This window comes from Tachyglossus aculeatus, chromosome X3 (genome assembly GCF_015852505.1).
Source record: "Tachyglossus aculeatus isolate mTacAcu1 chromosome X3, mTacAcu1.pri, whole genome shotgun sequence".
Lineage (NCBI taxonomy): Eukaryota > Metazoa > Chordata > Mammalia > Monotremata > Tachyglossidae > Tachyglossus > Tachyglossus aculeatus.
Genome location: NC_052099.1, coordinates 11387679 through 11415286, shown reverse-complemented (window position 1 = coordinate 11415286; position 27608 = coordinate 11387679). Strand labels below are relative to the sequence as shown.

General features: G+C 42.7%; 1 long non-coding RNA gene across 1 annotated transcript in view; it reads left to right on the top strand.

Moving 5' to 3' along the window:
• The window catches only part of LOC119948846, a 38709-nt gene extending 15673 nt beyond the window's left edge, over positions 1-23036 (top strand). Inside the window, exons 3-4 of the long non-coding RNA XR_005457049.1 lie at positions 15590-15667; positions 21312-23036. This is a non-coding gene — a long non-coding RNA (uncharacterized LOC119948846). The remainder of the gene's footprint in view (positions 1-15589; positions 15668-21311) is intronic.
• The last annotated feature ends 4572 nt before the right edge of the window (positions 23037-27608 follow it).

Genomic DNA, 27608 nt, shown 5'->3' with positions numbered 1-27608 from the left:
TAGAGGGTGCTTCCATTCTATTTCCAAATGATTTTTTTTTCCTAAGGTGCTGATAATTTCCTGGAAAACTGGGCAGCAAAGTTAGCATCCAAAGTTCTTCAACATTCCATTTGAAACAGAGTGAAAAGAACAGCTAAAGACACAAACTTTAAGCTGATCAACCCTCCCAGGAAAACCTATGCTATTGTCTTACTGTTCCAGCTCTCAGAGTGGCTTTCAGGAATAGGCCCAAAGTAATCATCCTTAATTGCTCATATAAATAAGAGCCACAGACCCAAAATGTGATGGGGACATGTTGAGCCAGTCAGTATAAGGCAGAGGATATGTAGATAGCTTTTGCCTAGAACTGTTGATCCTTTCAAAATAGTGGTAGCACTAAGGATAAGATGGAAAAGTAGAGTATAGAGAAATATATATATTAGGGGGAAGCATAAATGTCCTGCATCCACGCAGGAGCCCCATAGCTATACATGCCCACAGGGCCACTGCTTAGTTCCAGGCGCCCCCCGCCCCCCAAATCCAGTAGATGATATGGTCCCTGGAGGAACTAGAGAAGTATCCATATGGTGATTCTCCTATCGGTTCCTCCCACACAATGGAAAGCAGCAGGACCATTGGAAAGAGCACAGGCCTAGGAGTCAGAGAACCTGGGTTCTAAACCTGGCTTTGCCACTTGCTTGCTGTGTGACCTTAGGCAAGTCATTTAACTTCTCTGTGCCTTTGATTCCTCATCTGTAAATGGAGATTCAATACTTGTCCTTCCTCAACCTAGACTGAGCCCTGGGTGGGATTGGGACTGTGTCTGACCCCTCAATCAGTCAATCAATCAATCACTGATATTTATTGCGCACTTACTGTGGGCAGAGCACTGTACTGAGTGTTTGGGAGAGTACAATGCAATAGAGTCGGTAGACATGATCCCCACCCGCAAGGAGCTTACAGTCTAGAGAGGGAGACAGAAATTAAAATATATTTCAGAGAGGGGAAATGGGAGAGTATAGGGATGTGTACATATGTGCTGGTGCTGGGGGCGGGGTGAGTATTAAATGCTTAAGGGGTACAGATCTGAGTGCATAGGTGATGTGGAAGTAAGGGCAAATTGGGGAACTGAGGGCTCAGTTCCTTTTGGAGAAGTAGCGATTTTAGTAGAGCTTTGAAGGTGGGGAGAGTATCAATCAATCAGTCGTATTTATTGAGCACTCACTGTATGCAGAACACTGAATTAAGCACTTGGGAGAGTATAGAATACCAGAGTTGATCAAAATGTTCCCTGCCCACTGGGTGCTTACAGTCTAGAGGTTATTGGGTATGAAGGGGAAGTTCCAGGCCAGAAGAAGGTTAGGGACAAGGTGTTGGCAGCGAGGCAGACGAGACTGAGGTACAGTTAAAAGGTTGGTGTTAGAGGAGTGAAGTGTGTCGGATGGGTTGTAGTAGGAGATCAGCGAAGTAACCTAGAAAGGGGAGAGCTGTTTGAGTGACTTAAAGCCAGTGGTGAGGAGTTTCTGTTTGATGGACAAGTGGGAAGATGTGGATTGAACTATTTTTTTAGAAAACTGACCTGGGCAGCAGAGTGAAAAATAGACTGGAGGCAGGGACCTCATTACTTTGTATCTACCACAATACTGGGCACATAGTAAGCCCTCAACTATTATTATTATTATTCCATGTTGGTAATAAAAATGTTCAAATTAGAACGCTGAAATTGTTAACACAATAGGCCTGGTTCAGGAAGAATGCATATGGCATTCCTATAGCTTTTAGGTTTTTTGAAGTCTAACATATTACCATTGAATTAAAGAGAGTTGTCCAAGCGCTTAGTACAGTGCTCTGCACATAGTAAGCGCTCAATAAATACGATTGATTGATTGATTGTCCTTGTGTAAAACGGGACAAGCCAGTTCAGGTTTCAGGCTGAACTTATTTCCCAATAAACCTTGAAATGTTTTTGAGAAAGACCTTGGCCTTCCTCATGTAGTGGGCCAGTTGGAATCACCATGGAATTGCTCTGATCTATGGCATAGAGGAAGGCTAGTTTCATCAGTTTGCTGCTGTGGTTGAGAAACTAATATTCTGGGTTGGTTCTAAATTCTTTGAAACAGTAGGACACTATTTGGAAGCCAATCATTTGATGGAAATAAGTGCCTCAGACTTAGAACTCAGCCCTGCTAACTAAATATTTACTTTGGCCCCTTAGTGAAGGTAAAAGGTTTTCGTTAACATATTTGTGGAGGTCAGTGGGGCAAAAGAAACCTTATGCTATGTGTTAGTGCCTAAGGGACTTTGACTGCAACCCTACAAAGGCAGGGGTTTCTGCTGAAAAGAACAAACATCTTGCATTGCAGCTTTTGTTTTCCTATTGTTCATTAACAATCTGCATGAACTCAAAACTGAGAAAGCTAAGAAAAAGACCGTTCAAAATATGTATTTGGAATGTTCCTTCCCATCTTCACAAGCCCCAGTATTGCTTTCTTTTCAGTGTTATAATCAAGCTTGTTTTCTCTCAGCTTACTTAGTGCCAGGGTATCTCAGCTAGTTATTGTTTCATTTTCCCTGTTATAAAGAAAGTCAGTCTTTGGAAGTTGAGATTTTCATTTTAAACTTAATTCTTTGACTTGAATCCACAAATTGGCTCAATTACAGTACTAGGCTGACCTCCAGGCAGCAGTGTAGGGTTGACTTGGCAGGCATTTGAGAATTCCTCGATCAGTAACTCCTTTTTTGGATTTATCAAGTGCTTAGGTGGACTGCTTTGTGTTAAGCCTGTTCCTGTTGGAAAGGAATAAGGCTCTGATGATAGTTGGCCGAATAAAATCTTTTGAGCCCGACCTACTAATTTTCATTCTGTTCAAGTTTGCCAGCTGATTGTGCTCACCATCAGTCACCAGCCCCTCAACCTCAGATAACTTTCAGATATAAATGTTTATTTCAAATGGTAATAGAAAATACATTTTGGATATGGTTTCCCATGGTATTAACCTTTCAATAGCTTGTTCCTGGCTTAATTCATCACTCTCCCTGGATTTCTCCAGTGTGGTTCTTGTAAATCATGACTTCATAGATGAAGTAGAAAATACACAATCAAATGTTAACAAAGCAAACTACCATAGTGTGGGGCAAAGGGGCTGTCAGTAGTTTTCATTTTACTCAGCCCTTGCCCATTGCACACCTAATTCTGAGACCCCAAAGTTAGGATTTGCCCTGACCAGGGCTGTTTGTCTCCTAGAAATTCAACAGCAGTTTCTAAGGACATTTTCAGAATAGGCAGAGTAAATTTAGAGGATCATAGTATTTAAAAGCTTCAATTGTTTCAAGAAAAAAGCAATTCCTAAGTAAAACATTTAGAATGACTTTGTAAGTTATCACTTTTACTGGCCATTTATTTGTAAGCGGAGATGTAATTTGCTTGGCCCCAAATCTCAAAATAAGTATGTTTTCCAAACCCTCAATGGGCATGTCCATATCAACCAAAGTTCATATTTATCAGTGGATGTAATTGGTGAAATAGTATTGCCTCTCTGAGAACTAAAATCATCCTTTTTTACCTGTTCTGTTCCCTTTTTCCCCCCCTCAAAAAATGAAACTCATTTTCGCATTTTCAGAGCATGTGTGAGAATGGCATCTGTGAAGTTATCAGCAGGTGTTATAAATGGAGTTTGTTGGTAGAAATAACCCCTAACAGGGAAGCAACCTGGGATTTAAAGTGTTTAGAGAGTCGGGAATCAAGTGCTAAGTGAAGGCCACGAAGAGGTATCTGAAGGCTGACTGTGGTGCAATTTCGTTCTGTCTCAGTCTCTTTTAAATACTTCAACTCAGGTAAGGTATTAGAACAAAGTCTTCCTTACTGCAGCATGGCATAGTGGATGGAGCACGGGCCTGGGAGTCAGAAGGTCAAGGGTTCTAATCTCGACTCTGCCATGTGTCTGCTGTATGACCTTGGATAAGTCACTTGACTTCTCTGTGCTTCAGTTATCTTATCTGTGAAATGGGGATTGAGACTGTGAGCCCTACATGGGACAGGGACTGTGTCCAACCTGATTTACTTGTATTGACCCCGGTGCTTAGGTCAGGACCTGGCACATAGTAAGTGTTTAACAAATACTATTATTATTATTAGTGTTGAGAGGCTTGCTAGCAGGTAGTTGTAGCAGTACTAGTGATAGTATTTATTTAGTCCTTATTTGGTACACTCCACTTTCGTAGGGCACTTGGAAAGTACAGCATAAGGCATTACAACATTTGAAAGTATCTATTCACCCATCTTTCTAGCACCCCTGGCTGGAGGGTCTAGGTGCCCCCTTAATAATAGCAATATTAACCATTTCAGTACTTGTTCAGTGATTACTAAGTGCCAAGCACTAGGGCTCCTAGTCAGGACACTGAGGCACAGAGAAGTTAAGTGACTTGACCATAGTCACACAGCCGACAAATAGCAGAGCTGGGATTAGAACCCAGGTCAATGAATCAATGGTATTTATTGAGTGTGAACTATGTGCCAAGCACTGTACTAAGCACTTGGAAGAGTACAATACTCTCCCTCAAAGAGCTTACAGTCAAGTGGGAGTCAATCGACTCCAAGTCATGTGCTCTTCCCACTAGGCCATGCTGCTTTTCCTTAATCCTCAAAATGAGTTCTGGAGTTTATGGTTCCAAGGAGCAGAGCGATTGTCCTACCTGCGTGAGAGATTCCAGCTTTGAATTATCCCACCCTAGATGTACTAGCAGGTGAGGAGGACCCATCAAACTCACCTTCATTTTGCCTAAAGCCAAACAGAGCATTCAAGACTCAGAGGATCAAGGTCAGTGCATCTTTCTCTGGCTTCATCTGGTCTTTGCTGTAATATGGTTGGAAGAAAACGATCCCTGTAACTCATTTACAGTATCAGCTTACATTTCAAACCTGTTACACAGCCAGCAACACCTGCGAACACATTCTGGCCTTTGGCTGCAACATACTCCAAAAGCCAAGCCACAAAGGCTTTATTCAGGCAGTCAGTGAGTTAGTGCATTAAATCTCTTTGAGTTTCATAGCCTCTCGGCCAGTTAAGCAGTGTAGGGGACCATCTGCATGAATATGTGTGCACATACTTGACCTGCACACACATTGCTAAATTGCCTGCTGTTCAAAGAGAATTATTACTGTACTCTCCCAACCACCTAGTAGTAATAATGATGGTGGTAGTATTAAGCACTAGCTATGATGATGATGATGATGATATTTGTTAAGCATTTACTATGTGTCAAGCACTGTTCTAAGTGCTAGAGTAGGTACAAGCTAATCAGGATGGACACAGTCCCTGTCCCACGTGGCTCACAGTCTTCATCTCCATTTTATAGATGAAGTAACTGAGGCACAGGGAAGTTAAGCAACTTGCCCAAGGTCACCCAGCAGACAAGTGGCGGAGCTGGGATTAGAACCCAGGACCTTCTGAATTCAAAGCCTGTGGCTCTACCCACTAGGCCATGCTGCTTTGAGCCAGCACTGGGGTAGATACCAGTTAATCAGACCAGACAAGGTCCCTGACCCACAGGAGACCCACAGTTTAGGGGAGAGATGAGTCTAGTCAAGGGGAGAGATGAGGTATTTTATTTGCCCTTTTACAGATGGGAAAAGTGAGGCATAGAGGAATTAAGTGACTTTCCCAGGATCACTCAGCAAGCAAATGGCAGAGCTGAGGCTAGTACGCTAGATTACTGACTCCCAGGCCTGTACTCTTTCAACTAGGCCACTCTTTCTCATATGGCAGCAATTCTGCCATAAATACTATTGAATGACTGAATAATGCAAGTCGAACCCATAGTGCCCCAAAGGAGTTGCCCAATCTACACAAGAACCAAATGTAGGGAATGGATACCCAGCCTTTTCTAGTCATAAATAGACTGAGCACATGAATTCATTAAGTTGTGTAGAGTCCTAATTGTCCGCCAAAGGATCAGATTATAGAGAGAGTAAAATTACAGGATATCCAATAGCAACCAATCTCTGTGACAGAGCCAGAGGTATCTCCAGAGCCACTAACTCAGTTGTGCGTCCTAGCAGGGGGGGGGATGGGGGTCATCTAAGGTTTCTGAAGGAGTATTTCCCATGTTTATTGACCACGGTCCTGGTGCCTTTAAGGGAATGATCCTCCTTACTGGAAACTGCAAGACAGGTTTCTCAAATGAATTTTGAAGTCTGCAAGGAAGATGCTTAAGTGGCACCTAAGCTATCATTTCAGATATTTCTATAATATTCAGGGCCTGAGAAATCTGCTTTCCTAAAGAATTTTTTTTTACTTAGAATTCTGGGTGAGATTATCAAAACAACTATCTGTAATATTCTGGAGGCACAGTGAAAAGTATTGAAAAGAAAATCACCCACCAGGTTAGGGTTTATTGAAAAGAAAATTCCCCATAAGGTTAGAGTTGTGAAATCCTGTGCTAGGGTGCATTATTTCTGATGGAAAGGGATTTCAAAAAACCCCCTCCACATTAGCCAACTCTGATGGGATCAAAGACTGAGCTAAAAAGACCATGAAAGCTGAGACTAAAAGACCAAAGCCACCAAGTGTCACTAGGAAATTCAATTTTGCAAGTTGCTCAGGCAACGGTGGTCTATACTGGACTATTACTTCAAAACTGTAAATAAAATCAACAGCCTAAATCATAAAATTAGTTTGAATCTAATATCTTGGGGTTTTTTTTCCAAGAAGAACTACATTTCTACATTAGTACCTGTTGACCTGTAACCGGGCTTCCTTGAGCAATCATGTTTTCTTCAGTGATCTTTTCAGGAGAAAGTGTTGAAAAAAAATGATGCCACCTAGGGCAGAGTTTGCCTAACTGACCTCAGGGCCTAATTCATCCAAGCAATGGGCTGGGTAGACGTTACTGTTATTTACAGAGGAACATGGCACTAATGCCAACTCTCAGCCCTGACCCAATAATGCAGATATCGTTAGGTTGGCTTCATTGACAGAGGGCATTTCAATCAATCAATCAATAATATTTATTGAGCGCTTATTATGTGCAGAGCACTGTACTAAGTGATTGGGAAGTACAAGTTGGCAACATTTCAGGCTTTGTGGCCTCCCATCCCTTCCTTCTCTTCCTCCCATCCCGTGGTTGACCTAAGGTAGGCCCCAGAGATCAAGCACCTGGGGCATCAGCGGCCAAGTGGACATTCCCCCTCAGGCCAAGCAGGAGGAATACATGAGGAAGCTATTCTGCTGACATGTTGCCTTGTCTCTGTTAGTCCAGGGAGGTGTTCTCTAGGTAAACTAGGCAGAATTAATATCAAGAAAACCAGCCTTTCTCCCTTCAATTAGCCAAAAAAATTGGGAAATGCTATGGCTGATAAACTGCAGGCAAAAACAGCTCTGACTCTTTTTTCAAGTTGACAAAACACTCTGTGGTAGATGTTGTATCAACTTCTTCATCTCACCCTTAATGCTGATGGCATGCAAAAATGACCCATGTGAAGAAAGATTAAGTGATTTATTTGTATTATTTGTCTGTCTGCCCCTCTAGACTGTAAACTCTCTGTGGGCAGGAAACATGTCTACCAACTCTGTTGCACTTAGTAAAGGGCTCTGCACACAATAAGTACTCAGTAAGTATGATTGATTGATATATGATGATGAGAAATCATAAATATTACAGTTTCCCTAAGGGTGAGCATATATTTGCAATAGTCCTTAGGGACAATTAGGGACAGTGTCTATTTCATATGTTCTTCTCTCTGCTCCCTCCACCCCACACTATTTTTTTAATTGGAAGGCTTCTGCTTGTAGTTTTCTCTTTCTGTTCAGTACACAGGACAGTCTTTAAAATGAACAAATTTCACATGAAGATAAAGTTGAGGTGAATGTTGTACATCCATTTCATAAAATGAGTTCTAAGGAGAATTCTATATGAATTGCCCTTAAATTCACCTCTTAAATTTCCAAAGTGGAAAAATAAAATGAAGAGAAACTCACAGGAAAGTTAAAAACAATCAGTAGTCTTATAAAAAGTAGGTGTAGTCAAACCTATAGTTTCCATAGTCAAATCTGGAAGATGAATGAATTGAAATCAGACAAAAAAAAAGTCAGAAGTTTTTGAAAGTCCAAGTGTTATGTTGAAGAATGAGCCATCCTCTCTGCAGCTTTCCACCAGGCTTGACAGATGGAACAGACATAAGTTCTTACCAGGAAAGTATATCAATTTACCTCTGTATTCCCCCAGCACTTTTCCACGAGGCTCAAAAATTAGGCACCAAGCAAACAGATACTGAATATTCTGGTCTGGCTACCGAAACAAAGAAGCAGCATGGCCTTAATGGAAAGGGCACGGGCTTGGGAGTCAGAGGACTTGGGTTCTAATCCTGACTCTGCCACTTGCCTGATGTGTGACCTTGGGCAAATCATTTAACTTCTCTGGGCCTCAGTTACCTCATTTGTAAAATGAGATTAAGTCCTCCTTCCTCCAACTTAAACTGTATTCATCCTGATCATGTTGTATCTACCCCAGTGCTTAGTACAGAGCCTAGCAAATAATGCTTAACAAGTACCATTAAAAAAAATTGTGGTTTAATTCTACTCAAATCTAGAGCTCTCCAATAGAGCAGAAAAAGTTGTTGTGATGACTTCATTCAATCAGAAGGTGCTATACAAGCCACCTGGTCCCTCTCCCCCCTCAGCACTTAAACTCAAGTAATCGTGTCTCCTGAGCTCTGTTCCATGACTGTACACTGAGGCTGGGAATCCCATGTGGGACAGGGTTGTGTCGAATCTGATTATCTTGCCTCTCCCTGAGTGCTCAGCACAGAGCTGGGAACAAGTGCTTAATAAATATCATTGTTATTATTGCTCTTCCTCTCTGCAGCTTTTAAGGTTCCCGGGAAGACAGTAGTTGAAAGGGTAACGTATCAGGTCTCTAGGGATTCCGGCTCCTTGCTCTTCCTCTCTGCAGCTTTTAAGGTTCCCGGGAAGACAGTAGTTGAAAGGGTAACGTATCAGGTCTCTAGGGATTCCGGCTCCTTGCCTTGCTGTCTCACCCCAGGACTAGCTCCCCCAAACAGACTGTCCTCCTCCTCCAACAGTTCCTTGATCCTTCTTCCCACCAAAGAGCAATTGGATTTACTAAGTTTTGTAACCAGCTTATTTCTCTCCCCCCACACCCAGCTGTTTCATACATTGCCTTCTAAGGTGGGTTCCTAACACTTCACATGATGTTCCATGACCAAACTCTAATAAACCAAAAGAGGAGCCAAAAAATGGCAGAAACTTGGAGTAATTCCATTGTTACCCCCACAAACATAGCAGCACACAACTCTTTTTCTTGGATTGCTATAAAATGTTTTCTCTCATCCCACATCTCCCTCTCACCCTTCCCAATCTATCAGGCCCCATTCTCTTGAGCCCTTCTCCTTTCCACAGACAGTGTGACTCCCCAGATGTACCAACAACTCCTTCTTCAGGAGGGTCTGGGCTGTGTCTGCTGGTAACAAGGCATTTTCTCCCAACAGGCGGCTATCTCTTGCTACTTCCACTCAAGCAGAGATAGGTGACTGGTCAGGGAACACTCTGCAGATACCTGACTTGGAGTTATATTTCACATAGCTGGCTGTCAAGGAAGCTGGCAGGAAAGACCTCAGAACTTTTGCGCCCACAGAGATATCAGATTAGAAGGTTTGATAGAGTGGAGAACTATGTATATGGTAGCCCTTTTGCTATGTATTCTCACAGTTACCCAAAATGGCTTTTCAGAAAGAAAAAGGTTAATTTTGACCTAGAATGGGAGAGTAATAATTGGCCCTGGGTCTTTCCAAAACGCTTCTGGTGTCAGGCGACTTAGGCTGCATGTATTACCAGGAAGCACTCCTGTGGTTAAGGGTGAGGATTATTTCCAAGGATGGTTCAGGCCTCACTGTCCAGGCTTTCAGAATTGATCTGAGGAGCCAATAAAAAGAAGCACTTCTGCTCCATCATTGCATCCATTAAATTATTACCTCCAAGTATCCCTGGGGCCCCAAATGAGAAAGAGAATTTATTTCAAGCTGAGGTGTGGCACAACTCATTATTGTCTACAATAGACAAATGGCCTCTTTTTAGACTAATGCAAAGGTCTCTCTGGAAATTATTTTAGTCATTTCAGGGATGAGGAAGAGAGGTTTAGGTGAAGCTTGGGATATAATGGGCTATAATGAGAAACAATGTGGCCTAGTGGAAAGGGCATGGGCCTGGGACTCAGGGGACCTAGGTTCTCATCCCACCTCTGCCACTTGCCTGCTGTGTGACCTTGGGCAAGTCACTTAACTTCACCATTCAGTGAAGGTAAATTTCCTCATCTGTAAAATGGGGATTAAATACCTATTCTCCCTCCCTTAGACTGTGAGTCCCATGTGTGGCAGGGACTGTGTCTGACATGGTTATCTTGTGTCTACTCTAGTGCCTAGTCCAGTGCTTGGTGCTTGGTGCTTGGCACATAGTAAGAACTTAACAAATACCACAGTTATTACTATAATGGATGGCTATTATTCCAAAATCTTGATTTTTGATGGAAAAACTATCCTCGGGTATTGGTTTAATGCCAGACATTTCTTTCCCTAGAGCCCATTGGCAAAAAAATCTCAAGTACATTATTTTTTTTCTGCAATTGAAATGCTTAGTGGGAAAACTGATTGGTAAGATTTCAAATTGAATATCTGTACATCTTCATTTTCTTCATCATCATCATCCTCAGTATTTGTTGAGGGTCCATGCTTGTATGTCAGCTTGGAATCACTGCATCACTGAGGATTGGAAACTACTGCAGAGATAGTGTTGGAACAGTTACAATTTAGTGCAATAATGCAAGTGCAATACTCTTTCGTAAAATGTAAGCTATCGAATTCCAAATACTGTCCTGGGATTCCCTGGATTCTGTTTCTTCAATATACCTGCTCAAAATAGCCTTAGTAATGTAAGACATTGTGGGAATAAAAGCACTATTTAAAATCAAGGTGTTAGCATATTTTTATCAGCTTAAATGGTCCATATAGCTATTTGATCATGTACATATTTAGCAAGTCAAAATTATGGGAAGAAATGTATAAGTGCAACAATTTGGGGAAATAATATGTTCAGAAAAACCATATTGGCCTTTTTTGATTCCATTGGTATATTTTAATTTGGGATCTTGAGTCTTAACATTGAGGACATCAGCCTTGTAGTTTCCAGAATTGAAGATGGTTCAATCCCTGGCAAAATGATTTTTCCTGAATTTGCAAAAAAACCAAAAAAATCAGATTAAGCCTTTGCTTCTCATGTCAAAACCTAATAAAGATCTGCATATAAGCAAATAAAGAAAGCAGTATACCTTTTATTCTTTTTCTCTTTCATTTCATATGGAAGGGCTATTTCAGCCTTTAAAAATGAGCTCTGTCCCACGTAATTAGGATTTAATGGAAATCATATTGTGAGTCTAAAAGAAACTGCATAATCTCTGCCTCTTCTTCGTATTTGTTTTTCTTTTGATTTCATGGGAAATTGGGGTGGTGAGGTGAACTCTGAGGGAATTTGCTGCAGGCAGATGGGATGTGGGGACAAGGAGGGTTTAAGAGTGGTATTGGTAAGTGTGGGCAGGGTCAACTCATATTTGGGGGGCCCAATACAATTTGAGGGGGCATAGCAGTCTGAAAATAGTCATTGATTTCAAAATGTTAACACTCCTAATCATGGGTAGTCTTAATGTGGGAAATGGGATCTACAAAGGTAAGTGGAGCCAGAACCATAACAAGAGCATTGCAGCATGGCTGAAGAACTCTTCCTAAAATCATTTCCCATCATCTTAATGGTGGATCCGTTCAACTCAAAAAGCTTTGGCAGGCAGGGGTGGGGACTTAGGTCAGATTTTAGAAAGGATTTGTTTGAAATCTACCAGCAATGCTGTAGGAAGTGATTCAGAAAGGGACCCGAAAGTGGAGAAGCCAGGATCTGCAATAGTATCCTTTGTAAACTGATCATCCCCTTTTGCCTCTCCCAACCCCCAGTGTAAAAAAAAACAACCCCAGAAACCACCAATTTTACCTCTCTTAATCTATAGAAGGTAATGCACTTCCAACGAGTGAACAGTATGCATATGCCAAAAAACCAGATCTTGTTTCAATGACAGTTGTTGTGGACAATGTTATGGAACAGGCAGACATTACCCCACCTGATGCCAGAAGGAAAGTAGAAAGCCAAAAGGAAAGATGGAAGCAGATGGCAGCTCTGAGGCAACCAATCTACCGATGCCAGGAGTAATCAAATGCCTTAAATCACAATAGACCTTTATGGTCAGTGTTGTGTCTTTTGTCTTGGGATGCCACAGTTGGCAAGATATGGTGGAGGTCATAGAAGGAAAGACAATGGGAAGAGTGAAATAGCTCTGTAAACCCTGGGGGACTGTCCTGGAGGAGGTAATACCAATCAGCCATCCTAGCCTTCTGTTGATATCTCAACTGTGAGGCATGTATTCGGTAGATTAAAGATCAACATGATTCAGTGGGGCTTCTCCAACACTGCAAACATCATTCAATCCATCATAGTTATTGAGTGCTTACTATTTGCAGAGCACCGTGCTAAGTGCTTGGGAGACTACAGTATAGCAGAGTGGGTAGTCACGTTCCCTGGCCGCAAGAAGCGTACAGTCTAGAGGGGAAGACAGACATTAATATTAATAAAGAAATTACAGCTACATACATAAAGTGCTGTGGGGTGGAAGGTGGGGTTGATGAAAGGGAGGACAAGAACGAGAACAGAAGTTGTAGATGTATGTCAGTGTCTTTCATATTAGGTGGGACATGCTGCTGCTGATGGTATGCTCCATTTTGTGACCTTTAGTCATTTCCACACTGGGTGAACGTGGGCAATGTCCATTGGTAAGCCACTCAGTGGGGAGCCTGTCACTATTTGTGGCTTTATATCTTCCCTTCATGAGCCATCCAACATCTGACTGTTGCCTGCAACTTGTATCCATCTACCGCTGCTACTGCTACTCAGTTGTCCATTCCTATAGCACACACCTTGAAGTGCTTCTTCAACAAGTCCCTATGGTGTGTCTTCAGTGCCACCTCCTTTCCCCCATTCTGGAGTCATTCCACTTTAATTCACAATTCAAGAGTTCTTTGGATAAACTGTTGTCATCTACTCGCCACCCAAATCAATCAATCAATCAATCGTATTTATTGAGCGCTTACTGTGTGCAGAGCACTGTACTAAGTGCTTGGGAAGTACAAGTTGGCAACATATAGAGACAGTCCCTACCCAACAGTGGGCTCACAGTCTAGAAGGGGGAGACAGAGAACAAAACCAAACATATTAACAAAATAAAATGAATAGAATAGGTATGTACAAGTAATACATATAGTCCATAGTGAGCTTACGGTCTAGCGCTTACAGTCTAGAGGGGAAATGAGTTCTGGGACAGACTGCTGCCTTGACTGGAAGGCTGCTGCTGCAGAAAATTCATTAAAAAAGCAGTATATTTGCAAGTTATGTTGTGAATAATCAGAGGAATGTGCTAAGAACCAGGAGCTGGAAGAACACGGAGTGTAGCTATGTAAAGGAGAAGTACAATAGAGTTACTTTTAAATAAATAAATAAATAGAGTAATAAATATGTACAAACATATATACATATATACAGGTGCTGTGGAGAAGGGAAGGAGGTAAGACGGGGTGGGGGATGGAGAGGGGGACAAGGGGGAGAGGACCCAAATCCACCTAAATAGACCTGGCCTGCAGCCAGCGAAGCATCAGGGCTTGTACCTCCAGGTTTTCATTGTTGGCAATCCTCTCTTGATTCCCCTCTGCCTTCAAACATGCCCACACCTCCCCTATCCTACAAAAACCTTTTTTTGGACCCCACTTTACCAACTAGATATCCCACCCACCCCTCCACCCCACTCCTTCCTTTCCTGTGTGAACTTTTCAAACAGGTTGATTGGTATGATTGGCAGATTTGTGAATCATTAGTTATCAGTTAGTGGAAAAGGGGATGTGTGATTTCAACACCAATAGAGAAGTGTGGTGTCCAGAATGAATTTTGGACAGCACTAATACTATTTAGGAAGCTGGTTTTCTGCAACGTCTATGTGGAGGGGAATAGATTTTTAATGGAACTAGTAATGTTTTAATAATAATCTCATCTCAATCAATCAATGGTATTTATTGGGTGTGTGGTATGTGCAGAGCACTGTTCTAAGCACTTGGGAGAGTACAATATGACAGAATAAATGGACACATTCCCTGCCCATAGTGAGCTTACGGTCTAGAGGGGAAATGAGTTCTGGGACAGACTGCTGCCTTGACTGGAAGGCTGCTGCTGCAGAAAATTCATTAAAAAAGCAGTATATTTGCAAGTTATGTTGTGAATAATCAGAGGAATGTGCCAAGAACCAGGAGCTGGAAGAACACGGAGTGTAGCTATGTAAAGGAGAAGTACAATAGAGTTACTTATGGGCCAACTTTTCATGTAAGGAATGGGAATGAAAAATTGGCAGGGATTTTAGGTGGGGCTAGAGCCTAAGGAGCAGTACTTAGTACAGTACTCACACACAGAAGTACTTAATAAATATGATTGATTGATTGATTGATAGGCTTCAAAGAGTGAACTGACCAGAAAGCGACCATCTGGGGGCTTTTAATCCCTAATTGGAAGCTCTCAGGTCTTGTCAGCTCTTATGTATATCTGCATATATTCAATTTACATTCATTCTGATTTATTTATTCTGGTACTGCATCCCAACATAATCGTACTGTTACCTATTTTATCCTTGTTTTTCCTCCTGTTCCTTCTCTTGTCTTGTCTTATGCTGTCGAGTCGCCTCCGACCCATAGTGACTCTATGGACACATCTCTCCCAGAACGCCCCAGCTCCATCTGCAATCGTTCTGGTAGTGTATCCATAGAGTTTTCTTGGTAAAAATACGGAAGTGGTTTACCATTGCCTTCTTCCGCGCAGTAAACTTGAGTCTCCGCCCTCGACTCTCTCCCATGCCGCTGCTGCCCAGCACAGGTGAGTTTTGACTTGTAGAAAATTACCTTCCACTTGCTAGCCACAGCCCAAGCTAGGAATGGAATGGGTATGCTTCTGCTTGACTCTCCCTCCCATAGTTGAGACTGGTGAAGTACTAGAAACTCTCCAGGTGCCATCCTGAGAGGAGACTCCTGTTCCTACAATCTCATAAATATTTTCAGTTGGTCTTTCGTCCCCACAGAGCGAAAACTCCTGTGGGCAGGAATCATGTCTTCTACTGCTATTATACTCCCCCAAGTGCTTAATACAGTGCTTTGCACTACAAAGGTGCTCTCAATAAACACCACTGATTGACTGATAGTTTATTCTTAACCTTTGGAATCAATGAATGTGGATTAGTGAGCCAGAGACTGGCCAGGGCAAGCCTAGTGGACCACCTAGTGTTCTACTGCCTGGACCTATTAAGACACCTTCCTGGACATGTAACTCCCTGTCAGGGTAAGCACTTAGTGAAGTGCTCTGCACACAGTAAGTGCCCAATAAATACAATTGATTGATTGAACAGAGCCCGGCAAGATGGTGGTTCCAAAAATCTCTTGAGCAAGGATTCATAAGCATTTATGTTTCCACAGGTTTATCAACCAAAGCTAACCGCCTGGGCCATTCAGGGGGCATTTCCTGCAGGCCAAGGGGATGGAAGATTTCCCAAGGTAACTCTATAATCCCCATTTGCTGATCTGAAAGAGCAGAATAATCTTTTCATAATGAGATTGTTTGCTTTCTATTTTTCATAGATTTTGCCACTTAACAAAAATGCAATGTGCCCTAAAAATGTCTTCATTTGATACTTTGGGGGCCTAAAGGAACAGCTCTATATTTAAAAAGGTATTAGTAACTGGGCTTTATTTTCCATTTCTGTGAAATACCCAGTGAAACTAAAGACAATTTTAATTTGAAAGTGATGATCACTGCATGAATTTATTTATCAAAAAAAAAAAGCCATTTTCCCCTGTTTGGCAGGATTTCAGTGATTTGGGCCAGTTTGGTTATAACATTTGATGAACAAACTAAAGAAAAAAATTTTTTTAAGAAATCACAGGTCATAGCTCTTCATTTCCCAAAACGTGTTTGCCAATGACTCAAAATCTGGCAGCAGGATTAGCAAGCAAACAAAGTAGAGATAAAATGTGACAATGGTGTCATTCTGTTTCTATTGCTATCTGGGCTAAAAATTCCTGTGAACACACTTCTGCCATCCCGCTGGAGAGGAGTAACAGTTTTGGACCTTTTTTTAAATTTTACGTTCTAAAATTAATTTTTGGATTTCAGTTTCACATCTTAGAAATTTCATCACTTTTGGGAGAGCATTGGCCTTTCTTTAAATGGTACCATCCATATGTGAGAAATTGGTTGCAAGCACTCACCCTTGTCATTACTGGATTTCAAAATTTGGTCAGTGCCTGACAGTAAACCTTGATTCCATTTAGCTCAGTTAAATTGAGTGGTTTCCTTTCCTCTACTGATGGGCTGCAGTTATTACATTTAAGCTCAGCGTTCGGATGACACAGCCCCAGTTGGCAGTTTATGCTGGAAGAAAATGATTTGGAGCCCCATTTCACCATAACTTTGGGAAACTTTGTGAAGCTCAAGTTTGAAATCATTAGTAGGGCTATACAAAAACAATCCTACATGGCTCCACTGCTCCTGTGAAATTGTGAATAAAAAAGAAAGAACCTGTCTAGATGCTAAAGATTAGAGCTGAGGAGCCAAGAGCCCAACTCTTTTCCTCCTGTACTCTAATGCTTGAAAAACATATAAAGATAAAACTATCCTGAAATTTCCCAACCCCCCCACCTCCACCTACCCACCCCCGACTCACACACTCAGACACACCCTACTTCTCTTGTTGCAATCATCTTTCCCATACCCAACTTCATCCTCTGTGTCCATCCCCCAACAGGGTGAATTCTGCAGAAAAGCAAATAGCATTTCACTAGCCTATCTTCCACCACTAAGTTCTGGAGAGACTAGTACAGTTCTGGCTTGGCCACCAAGATCTGGGAGCAGATAGTCCAGCCTGGAGCTTCTGGACAACATTTTGGCCTGAATTACTTGGATGTCAGATACTTCCTTTGCATCTGGTGGCTCTTGTCTTACAAAGAAAAAAGACTTGGTGGATGGAGAACTGAGTTTGGAAGTGAGCTGGTTTCTCAGGCTAGGTCAAACCAATTTTCAACAAACCAGGTTCCCTGGGCTCAGAGAATCATTACTTGCTTTGGCAAGCTGTTTATCTGACACCAAGGAATGCAAATTTCAGTTCAAGTAGTCACTTAAAGGGCTCAGTTATCTAGGGAAACATTTTGATGTGATTTAATTTGCCTTTTCCTTTCCTAGCTTGCAATAATGAAAGGGTGACACTGAAATTAGGAGAATTTGAACTCCCCTTTCTCTAGATAAAATAATTACCCTGAACCAAGATTTGACAAACAACATTACTTTAAAAAAAACTACAGGAACCATACATTTAAAAAAAAAAAATAAAGATTGAGGTTGTTTTCACAGCTGAAATGAAGGGCTCAATACAATACATTTGGAAATTAGCCCAGATCCTTAAATGTGTGTGTTGAAGGGGTGGGACAAATGTGTACCTTTCTGGTTTGATTCCCATAGCCTGTAATTATATACAAACTGTCTCTAAATAAAAAAAAAGCAAGAGCATTCCTGGAACTGAGTTTTCCATTGATTCTCAGGTATGCTGTATGTATGCATGAGGAATTTCCTAAATGCTGCCTGCAATTAAAAGCTGAATCTACTCTTCTCTGAATCCTGGGTCTTCTTAGACCCAGGGAAAGATGTAAACTAGGTGAATAGACACAGAGGGTAGTTAGACCAGATATTTAATATGGAAAATCTCAGAGAAATTGGCCAACTCTGCATGGAATCAAGCATACTTTTTGAAATAGATTTTCAAGTGGAAAATTCCTCTTTTGATCTGAAACTTTCCAGAGTAAGTCTATCCTTCAATGCCTAGCTAATTTGTTTTAATGGTATTTGTTAAGCTTTTACTATGTGCCCTGCACTGTACTAAGCACTGGGGGAGATACAAGATAATCAGATTGGACATGGTCCATGTCCCACATGGGGCTCACAGTCTTAATCTCCATTTTACAGATGAGGTAACTGAGGCACGGAGAAGTTAAGTGACTTCCCCAAGGTCACACAGCAGATAAGTGGTGGAGCCAGGATTAAAGTCCAGGTCCTCTGACTCCCAGACCTGTGCTCTTTCCACTAGGCCATGCTGCTTCTCTGCTAGATAGTGTTAGTGGCCAGCTTGTCATATAGACAAGTTTAATGTATTTGCAGTAGTGTGCTGTTAGACCCATCTCCCAGCCCTCACCAGGAATACTAGTGTCAAAACGTCCGCCTAATTAACAAGGCTCCATTTCAAATTTTTCCACCTCTCCCTCTCCCCTCCAATCCTGCCCAACACCTCCAAGCACTCCTCAAAGACCAGGTAGACCTGGAAGGGAGAGTGAGAAAACACCACAGAGCTGTCATCATCCCTGAACAATAATCGTCTAGCAGGCAGACTACCAGACCAATCAGGAGCCACACAAGAAGATGGAATTTTACAGGGAAAAAGCCCTGTCTGCATGAAATGGCTAACTACATTTCAGTCCATGTTGGATTGCAACAAAAAAATACAAGCACCAACTCCATCATTAGCTGGCTAGCATGGCAATTTTTTAGTCCTTATAAATGCATATTTTGCTTTTTTTCCCTGACACTAGTTGACATTAGTTGACCAGTGTTTTGCTTTGTTTATTTTTTCCTGTTTTTTTTTTCTAGATTGAATGATCTGTTTCTTTTAGTTTATTCTAGACATTTGGTCAGTGTCTTTAATTGATTTTGAAATTCCAGAGGTTTTAATGTTCCTCTCAAAAATCTAAAATAAACAAAGTGAAAATTTAGAGGTCTGGGTTCATGACTAAAGTTCCAACAAAATAATCTTTTAATCGAAGTATTCCCCTTTCGTCAAAATAGCTCATTAGCCTACCCAATTTGACCTTGTGATCTGAATGAGGAAAAAAAGCCACAATTTTTTTGTGACTGTAATTAGTACTTTTTCCAAGAAGAGCATTTAGTGATTAATGGTACAGCCCAAGAGAATACTGATGTCAAATGTTCACCGTTTCAAAACTGAAATGTCCGAGAAAAAATATAATTGTGGAGAGTTGAGACATTCAAATTGTACTGTTCAAACGGGATTGATTGAAACACTGCCCACTGTCCACCCATCCCCCAATTCTTTCTAGTTAAGGCCCAGGGTCATAGCCCTTTTGATTATGTTACCTTTCATGTGCTATTCCCTCCGTTCATTCAATCGTATTTATTGAGCACTTACTGTGTGCAGAGCACTGTACAAAGCGCTTGCGAAGTACAAGTCGGCAACATAGAGAGATGGTCCCTACCCAACAGCAGGCTCCCATTCTAGAAGGGGAAGACAGACAAGAAAGCATATTAACAAAATAAAATCAATTGAATAAATATGTACAAGTAAAATAAATAGAGTAATAAATATGTACAATTCATTCAATCATATTTATTGGGCGCCCACCATGTGCAGAGCACTGCACTAAGTGCTTGGGAAATACAAGTTGGCAGCGCTTACTATGTGCAAAGCACTGTTCTAAGCGCTGGGAGATACAAGGTGATCAGGTTGTTGGTTTGTGACACAGATTGGGAGAGGCCTTTTATACTAGCCACCTTCATACAAAGAATAGTTCAGAGCCGTTACAGTTGTCTCACTTCCAAACCGAAGGTTTTCTTGTTTTAGTCCAAGTAGATACAATGACATCCCTTTCAGGGTCATACCTGGAGAGTTTCCAGTCCTCCACCAGTCACGACTACAGGAGGGAGAGTCAAGCAGAGGCCTATCCATTCCATTCCTAGCTTGGCCAGTGGCTAGTGAGTGAAAACTTGTACTTCCCAAGCGCTTAGCACAGTGCTCCGCACACAGCAAGCACTCAACAAATATGATTGAATGAATGAAAAGCAGTCTGCTACAAGTTCAGACTCCTCCTCACAATCTTAATCCCCATTTTACAGATGAGGTAACTGAGGCACAGGGAAGTGAAGTGACTTGCCCCAAGTCACACAGCTGACAAGTGGTGGAATCGGGATTAGAACCCATGACCTCTGAGTCCCAAGCCCGGGCTCTTTCCACTGAGCCACGCTGCTTCTCTAAGGATAAGCCTCCTGGGGACCTACAGGTGTTTCTCGGGGTCTCTCCGTCCTATGCCACTATGCCTCTCCTCTATGCCACTCAACACTGAGATGCCTGGTGGATCCTTTGCTCAGCCACTTTAGATTTTAGACAACTTCTGAGGCTTTTTCTGGTGCTTCTCCCCATCTGTGAAATGGGATTGGTCATCCCGGCTGACTCCATTGCCAAAGGGAAAATTGAGCTCTTGGGGTAGAGATGTTAAATTAAGATTTTTTCTCCTCGGAAGTCAAGTGTTAAGTAACTCATTTATACTTTATTTTAGCCATTTTCTTGCTTAGCAAAAACTTCTTCACCTCATTTGGCGGCTTTACCTTGGCCATGCCAGTGCCCATCTCATTTCCTTCACAGGAATATTGGGAGAATCAATGAGTTAATATACAGAAGGCCTAAGAGACATGGAGAAAAGGCTGTCTGTTGTAGGTTTTCTAAAATAGCATGATATCACATGAAATAAATACAGAAAATTATGCAGAAACATTCACTGCTTGCTTATAGAAGGAACCTTCTGCTAGATGACCTTTTTTTTTTTATAGAAATGAGAAATACTTCATTCCTCTAAAACTATAGGTCACCAAACAGTTCTTTGAAATGGATTATCGGAAAGGAAATAAACCATTCAAGTGCTTGGAGTTTTCATAAGCCCTTTTTTGTTAGCCATATATTAGGAAATATCCTGAATCAGAAAAGATCAATATACAGATATCACAACTTGGTGAGGCATTAGTCTCCTGTGAATACTGCCATCAGCACTGTTATTCTGTATTGCATTTGATAACCTAGTTCCAAAAAGCAGAGCTATAAAATTTCATCTCACTAGCCCGGGGCCTGATGCATGTTAAAAAAACATAGCTTGTCTTTCTCCTGACCTAATATTTACATTTGATTAAACCATTCTTAAACTGTAAACTTAATATACAAGACCATAGAAGTTCAAGAACATACAAGTGGGAGGAGTCGGGGGAAAGGGAGAGGAACATTTCATAACTGTTCCAGAAACCTTGCTAACCTCATCTCTTTTCTCACGTGTGTGTGTGTGTGGTGTGTGTACATCTGTGGCTATCATGTAGGGAAATCGTCCTATCCCAAAGGAAGTTAATCGCAAGAAGAACAAGGCGGAGACCATGGCTGCATTCCTGAGTCCAGCTCGTGGCTATGGACAGGGTTCCAAGAGAACCAATTACCTCTGCTATTTTTAATCATTACTCCTCCATTTGTATTACACATGGTGTATGGGTATTGATGAGGTCATGGTGTCATATATTGGGAATTGTTTCTGTGTAAATCATCAAGTATAAGAAGAAACTATGGGGGACTCTGAGCCTTGCTTTAGAGAATGACAGTGGACAAATATGTATCATAAACCAGTTTTTAATCATTCTGACGTATGTGAAAGCTCTCAGAATTTCACACTGTGAATCCACGTTTACAAATACAACAGGTGGGCCTTCAGGCCTGGTTCTCCTACAACAATGTCTTCCACTACTCAAACCCTACTGCCCAGATGCAACTGGTAAATTTCCGTGTCTCCACATCCACAGCTCCTGACTGCTTCTTGCAGAGGCTGAGAGTCCCCATTTTTTCATTTAGATGTAACACACCTAGTGGTTATTTTCATCCATTGTCTGTATATCTCTATATTTTATCCATGTACTCTTTGATGTGTAGAAGTAGTTTGAAACTCATTGTTTCCTTGTGGTAAGTGACGGAGATGCTGCCACGGGATTTGAGACACTGATGAATGGTGCTATTTTGGACTTTAAATGCTCCTTGGCAAGGTAGCTCTGATGGAGTTATTTTTTATTTTCGTGTTCTAAGAGGGTGTTGGGACTTTGTTTTCCGAATGTTGTTCTTTAGACTGGACTGACTTGGTTCCTTGTGTCTTCAGTGTGGCTTTCCTATTCAGTGTTGTTGGGTGAGTAAATGCTAATAGCGCAAGTGAGGAGCTGATTTTCTGTCAGCCGTGTGCACGCTCACAAACATGCACCTGTTGGAGCGGGAGCAATCACAAAACTGTAATTGACAAACAAATCTCCTTTCTATCCCCTTGTCTGCCTAACTTAGAGAAAGAGAAGCAATAATTTTACAGTAATCTTTAGAAGTCTTTTTTTTTCTTGGTTTTAGTTCATACGTTTGGAAACCAGGGCAAGTTTTTGAATGTCCTCTTTAAAACCCATCCAACTGTGACCCACTAGGAATCTGACAATTGTTCCTTCCCAAAAAACTCAGATGGAGAAACACTTCAAAAGGCAGAATATAGCTCTACAGCCTTGTCGAGCAAGTTGTGGATTTTACATTTTTGTTCTTGCTCCCAGTAAAACAAACTAATAAACAAAACAGAACCATCTACTCATGGAGTGTTGTTGTGTTAGCCACAGTCTGAAAGCCCACCTTAATTTTTTATATAACTCTGTCTTTTAGCTCTTCCTTTGACAGGGCAGGCTTTGTACTGAACTGTTTCTGCTTCTGACTGTTAAACCCCAATGCATGCACTGCACTTCTTAGTTCCCCTCTCTTTTACTGCCCCTGCCCTTCCCTCTCCCCACTCAATTGTACCCCCTCTCTAGAGCATCCCCCCCCCCCCCTTTTGTTAGATTAGGTATGTCAGTTGTGCTGTATATAGAGCAAGAAACAGTATTCAGCAGTCGTGGCATTTATGTATAGTGGCAGTAGTGTACTGCTGAAAATGCAGGCTTTTGTAACCATGTGATCCTTAATAATGCACTACAAGTACCCAATGTATTTTAGCTCTTTTAGTAGGATTTGTTCAATAAATATGCAAGCTCTAAAGGTAACTCAGTTGTCTGACTTTTTTTTGTGTGTTTGTCGTTGAGGAGACAGGGAGTTTGGGTCCGGTTGGATTCACATGTCCGTGGGGGATCTAAAAGAACTTGGGGCAGGGCTGGAAAGAAAAGCAGGCAGCAAAGAAAAGAATCAACTGTAACTTTCTACTCCCTTTGCCTTGGGATTTTCCCTTGAGGCCAGGGAATTTTCTCTCTCATTTGCTATGGACAGGTGCATGTGTTTGCCTTATCCAGAAGCTAAAGCTAAAGGGGATGCAGCTGGGGGATGGAGGGAGAGGGCAGCCCCAAACCTGGTGGGCTGGCCAATATTTTAGGGACCCCGGGGCTTTTGAAACTGCAGATGCTCTCTAGTACCTGTGGTCCCAGAATAGAAGAGGGCAGGGAGAGGAAGGGTAACTGGAACCCCCATGTAACCGCCGGCCTCCTTTCCAACTTCAGCTTTTGCTGCCAACTCGACGGGTTTGAGCTTTCACTCCTTTTCTTCTCTCTGCCCACCCAAAGAAGGGTAAGTGCAGACCGATCCCTGGAATGGAAGTGGAGGACTGGGCAAAGAGAAGCAAAAGTCCCAGGGAACCCATGGGTGGATTTCCGCCCTCTGAAAGAGCAAGACTCAATCAATCAATGGTATTTATTGAGTGCTTACTATGTACAGAGCACTCGGCAAGGAAATTCTAGTCTCCTACCAGCATTCCAGAAAGAAGTCATCAAAGCAGCCATCGGTTTGAGTTGCTTTTCTGGGCTCTGATTGAGAAAGAACGACTTCCCATGAAAATGGGCCAGGTTTTGTCCCCCATTCCAGACGTGCTAAGAGGTTGACAACACGATGGTCCCAGACAAAAACAGACAGCGTCTTGCCAACCATCATAGTGCTCCAGTTAACTGAGACTTTCAGGTTCAGCCTGTACCTACCATAGCCCAGGTCTGCTACAAGAGATGGGTTATATGGGTCCAAGCTGAGCTGAGGAGACCTGGCTCTGGTAATTACACTGTAGCTTAGGGATCTTAGAGGGCAGAGGGCTGGGAAATTTTCTCTGGGCCAAATCCCTGGTGAGTGTCCTGAGGTGAAAATGTCTATTTATGACCCCCTTGGAAGAAAGAAAGACTGCCTTTGTAGATCAAAAAGGAAACTTGAAGAACAGAGCAAGGGAGAAATCCAAGGCTACTTGAGACTACTCAAGCTGTGACCCTTTTGCAATTCTTCCAGTTTCCTAATGGAAGAATGCCCTGAAACCTCACTGCCACTGCCTATGATGTTTGAATCCGATTCCAGCCCCAGTGACCCTGTGGTCAGCACCGCCCCACACCCCTCCCAAGATTTATGGTGAAATAGCGAGAAACATCTGCGCATGACTTCTTGTCTATTCCTCTGATATGGCCAATGGAATCAATCCTTCTCATCCTCCACATGTGACCCTGTGGACATCTTTCACAGAGAAGGCCAATCCTTTCAGAGCCTTGTCCTAAGAGTCCCAACTCCCAGTCTCCCCTGGACACCTAGATATCAGGCATCTGCCTGATTGATAGAAAGCTCTAGAGGCATTTCCACCTTCCTTTCTCCCTCCCCTTCCAGCCCTGTCCACTAACTTGCTGCTGCCTTGGAAGGCCCCAGATCAGTCCTCAGATTGGGGACAGAGTGGTTACTGGGTGAAAGCAGAGCCCAGAGCAACCTAAATCCCAAGCATCAACTTAAAATCGGAGTGAACTTTCACATCAATCAGGAGGAACACCTAAGGACATAATCTCATCACAAAACATTTTGCCTGCACCTGCTCTCCCTATTTTTTTTATGGTATTTGTTAAGCACTTACTATGCACCAGGCACTGTTCTAAGCACTGAGGTGGATACAAGCAAATTGGGTTGGACAGAGTCCCTGTCCCACAGGGGCTCACAGCCTTAATCCCCATTTTACAGATGAGGTAACTGAGGCACAGAGAAGTAAAGTGACTTGGCTACAGTCACACAGCAGACTAGTGGCAGAGCTGGGATTAGAACCCAGGCCTTTCTGACTCCCAAGTCCATTCTCGGTCCACTATTCATTCATTCATTCATTCATTCAATCGTATTTATTGAGCACTTACTGTGTGCAGAGCACTGTACTAAGCATTTGGGAAGTACAAGTTGGCAACATATAGAGACGGTCCCTACCCAACAATGGACTCACAGTCTAGAAGGGAGAGATCTAGAAGGGGGAGACAGACAACAAAACAAAACGTGGTCAGGTGTCAAGTCATCAGAATGAATAGAAGTAAAGCTAGATGCACATCATTGACAAAGTAAATAGAATAGTAAATATGTACAAGTAAAATAGAGTAATAAATCTGTACAAACATATATACAGGTGCTGTGGGGAGGGGAAGGCGGTAGGGCGTGGGGGGAATGGGAAGGGGGAGAGGAAAAAGGGGGCTCAGTCTGGGAAGGCCTCAGTCTGGGAAGGCCTCCTGGAGGAGGTGAGCTCTCAGTAGTTCTCACTAGACCCTGCTGCTTTGCTAATGCTTTTCAGTTCTTTCATACCAATTTGCAACAAAATATACTAGTAGCCAATTTTCCTGCTGCTAACTAGATAATGAAGTAGAATTCATTAGGGCTAAGAATCATGTGGGTTCTACCATTTCTTTTCCACCTCAAACTAGTTTTGCCAGGTATCTGACAGCTATGCATATTTCTAATGAAAGGAGTGCTGTCAACTTCCTAAACATGATTTGTACCAGGCTGAAAAGTCTCATTTAAGAACGGCTTTCCTCACAGGGCCGGTTCTAACTACCCTCCTTTTCCCCAAAGCATAGTTAGTCATTGGGTTGGACCATTTCAAAGTCAGTGGGTGACTGCAAGGGAATCAGAGGAAGGGATGAGAAAACAAAAGAGAGAGTAAACCCAGGCTGCAAAGGGCAGTGTTTTTTGAGAGAGGAGTTTTCAAGTGAGAATAACCACTTTTTAAGCAGACTTCTCTTTGGGTGTGGTATCTATGCATGGAATATGTTTGGAGTCAAGCCTCCAGTTAAACGCCAACATTGGGAACCCATATGTCAGGACATTTCCCTAGCGGACAGACTACTATTACTTGTGATGAGCTTCTATTGCCTGCCCTGTCCAAGACTGAATTCCTTATCTTCCCTCCCAAACCCTGCCCTCTCCCTGACTTTCCCATATTTTGGCATTACCATTCTTCCCGTCTCACAAGCCCACAACCTTGGTGTCATCCTCGACTCTGCTCTCTCGTTCACCCCTCACATCCAATCTGTCACCAAAACCTGCCAGTCTCCACAACATCGCCAAGATCCACCCTTTCCTCTCCATCCAAACCCCTACCCTGCTCGTTCAATCTCTCATCCTATCCCTACTGGATTACTGCATCAGCCTCCTCATGATCTCCCATCCTCGTGTCTCTCCCCACTTCAATCCATACTTCATGCTGCTGCCCGGATAGTCTTTCTGCAGAAACGCTCTGAGCATGTTACTCCCCTCCTCAAAAATCTCCAGTGGCTACCAATCAACCTACGCATCAGGCAAAAACTCCTCACCCTCAGCTTCAAGGCTCTCCATCACCTCGCCCCCTCCTACCTCACCTCCCTTCTCTCCTTCTACAGCCCAGCCCACACCCTCCGCTCCTCTGCCACTAATCTCCTCACCGTGCCTCGTTCTCACCTGTCCCGCCGTCTACCCCCAGCCCACGTCCTCCCCCGGCCTGGAATGCCCCCCTCCGCACATCCGCCAAGCTAGCTCTCTTCCTCCCTTCAAAGCCCTACTGAGAGCTCACCTCCTCCAGGAGGCCTTCCCAGACTGAGCCCCCTCTTTCCTCTCCCCCTCCTCCCCCTCTCCATCCCTCCCGGCTTTCCTCCTTCCCCTCCCCACAGCACCTGTATATATGTATATATGTTTGTACGTATTTATTACTCTATTTATTTTATTTGTACAGATTTATTCGATTTATTTTATTTTGTTAATATGTTGAGTTTTGTTGTCTGTCTCCCCCTTCTAGACTGTGAGCCCGCTGTTGGGTAGGGACTGTCTCTATATGTTGCCAACTTGTACTTCCCAAGCGCTTAGTACAGTGCTGTGCACACAGTAAGCGCTCAATAAATACGATTGAATGAATGAATGAATGAATGCCCTTGGATCTCAGGTTGTGTTCAATCCTGCAGCCTCTTGTTCACTGGATCTTTTTCTTCCTCTCTGTTTTGGCTTTTACCCTGAGCTGGGGTGAAGTTCCAACATTTTTATTATCTGGATGACCAGGCACTAGGGTGGTCGCGGAAGAAGATGCATGGGATGTCACACATGCTATGGTGAGCATGTAGCGTAACATGATGATGTCATGGACTGGGCCGGATTAACGTGGGTGAAAAAACCCCAAAATGGGAGAAAGGATGCTGCTGGCAAGTCAGAGACAAGCCAGGGCAGTGGCTGAGGCCAGGCATTGAGACTCCACCAGAGTGGCTCTCTCCACATATCCTGGTGGGAGCACTTGGTTGTGGGTGTGTGTGCATGTGTGTGTGTGTGTGTGTGTGCGTGTGCGCACTGCTGCCTCAGTGTAGGTGTATCCACTTTCACGCACACACACATAT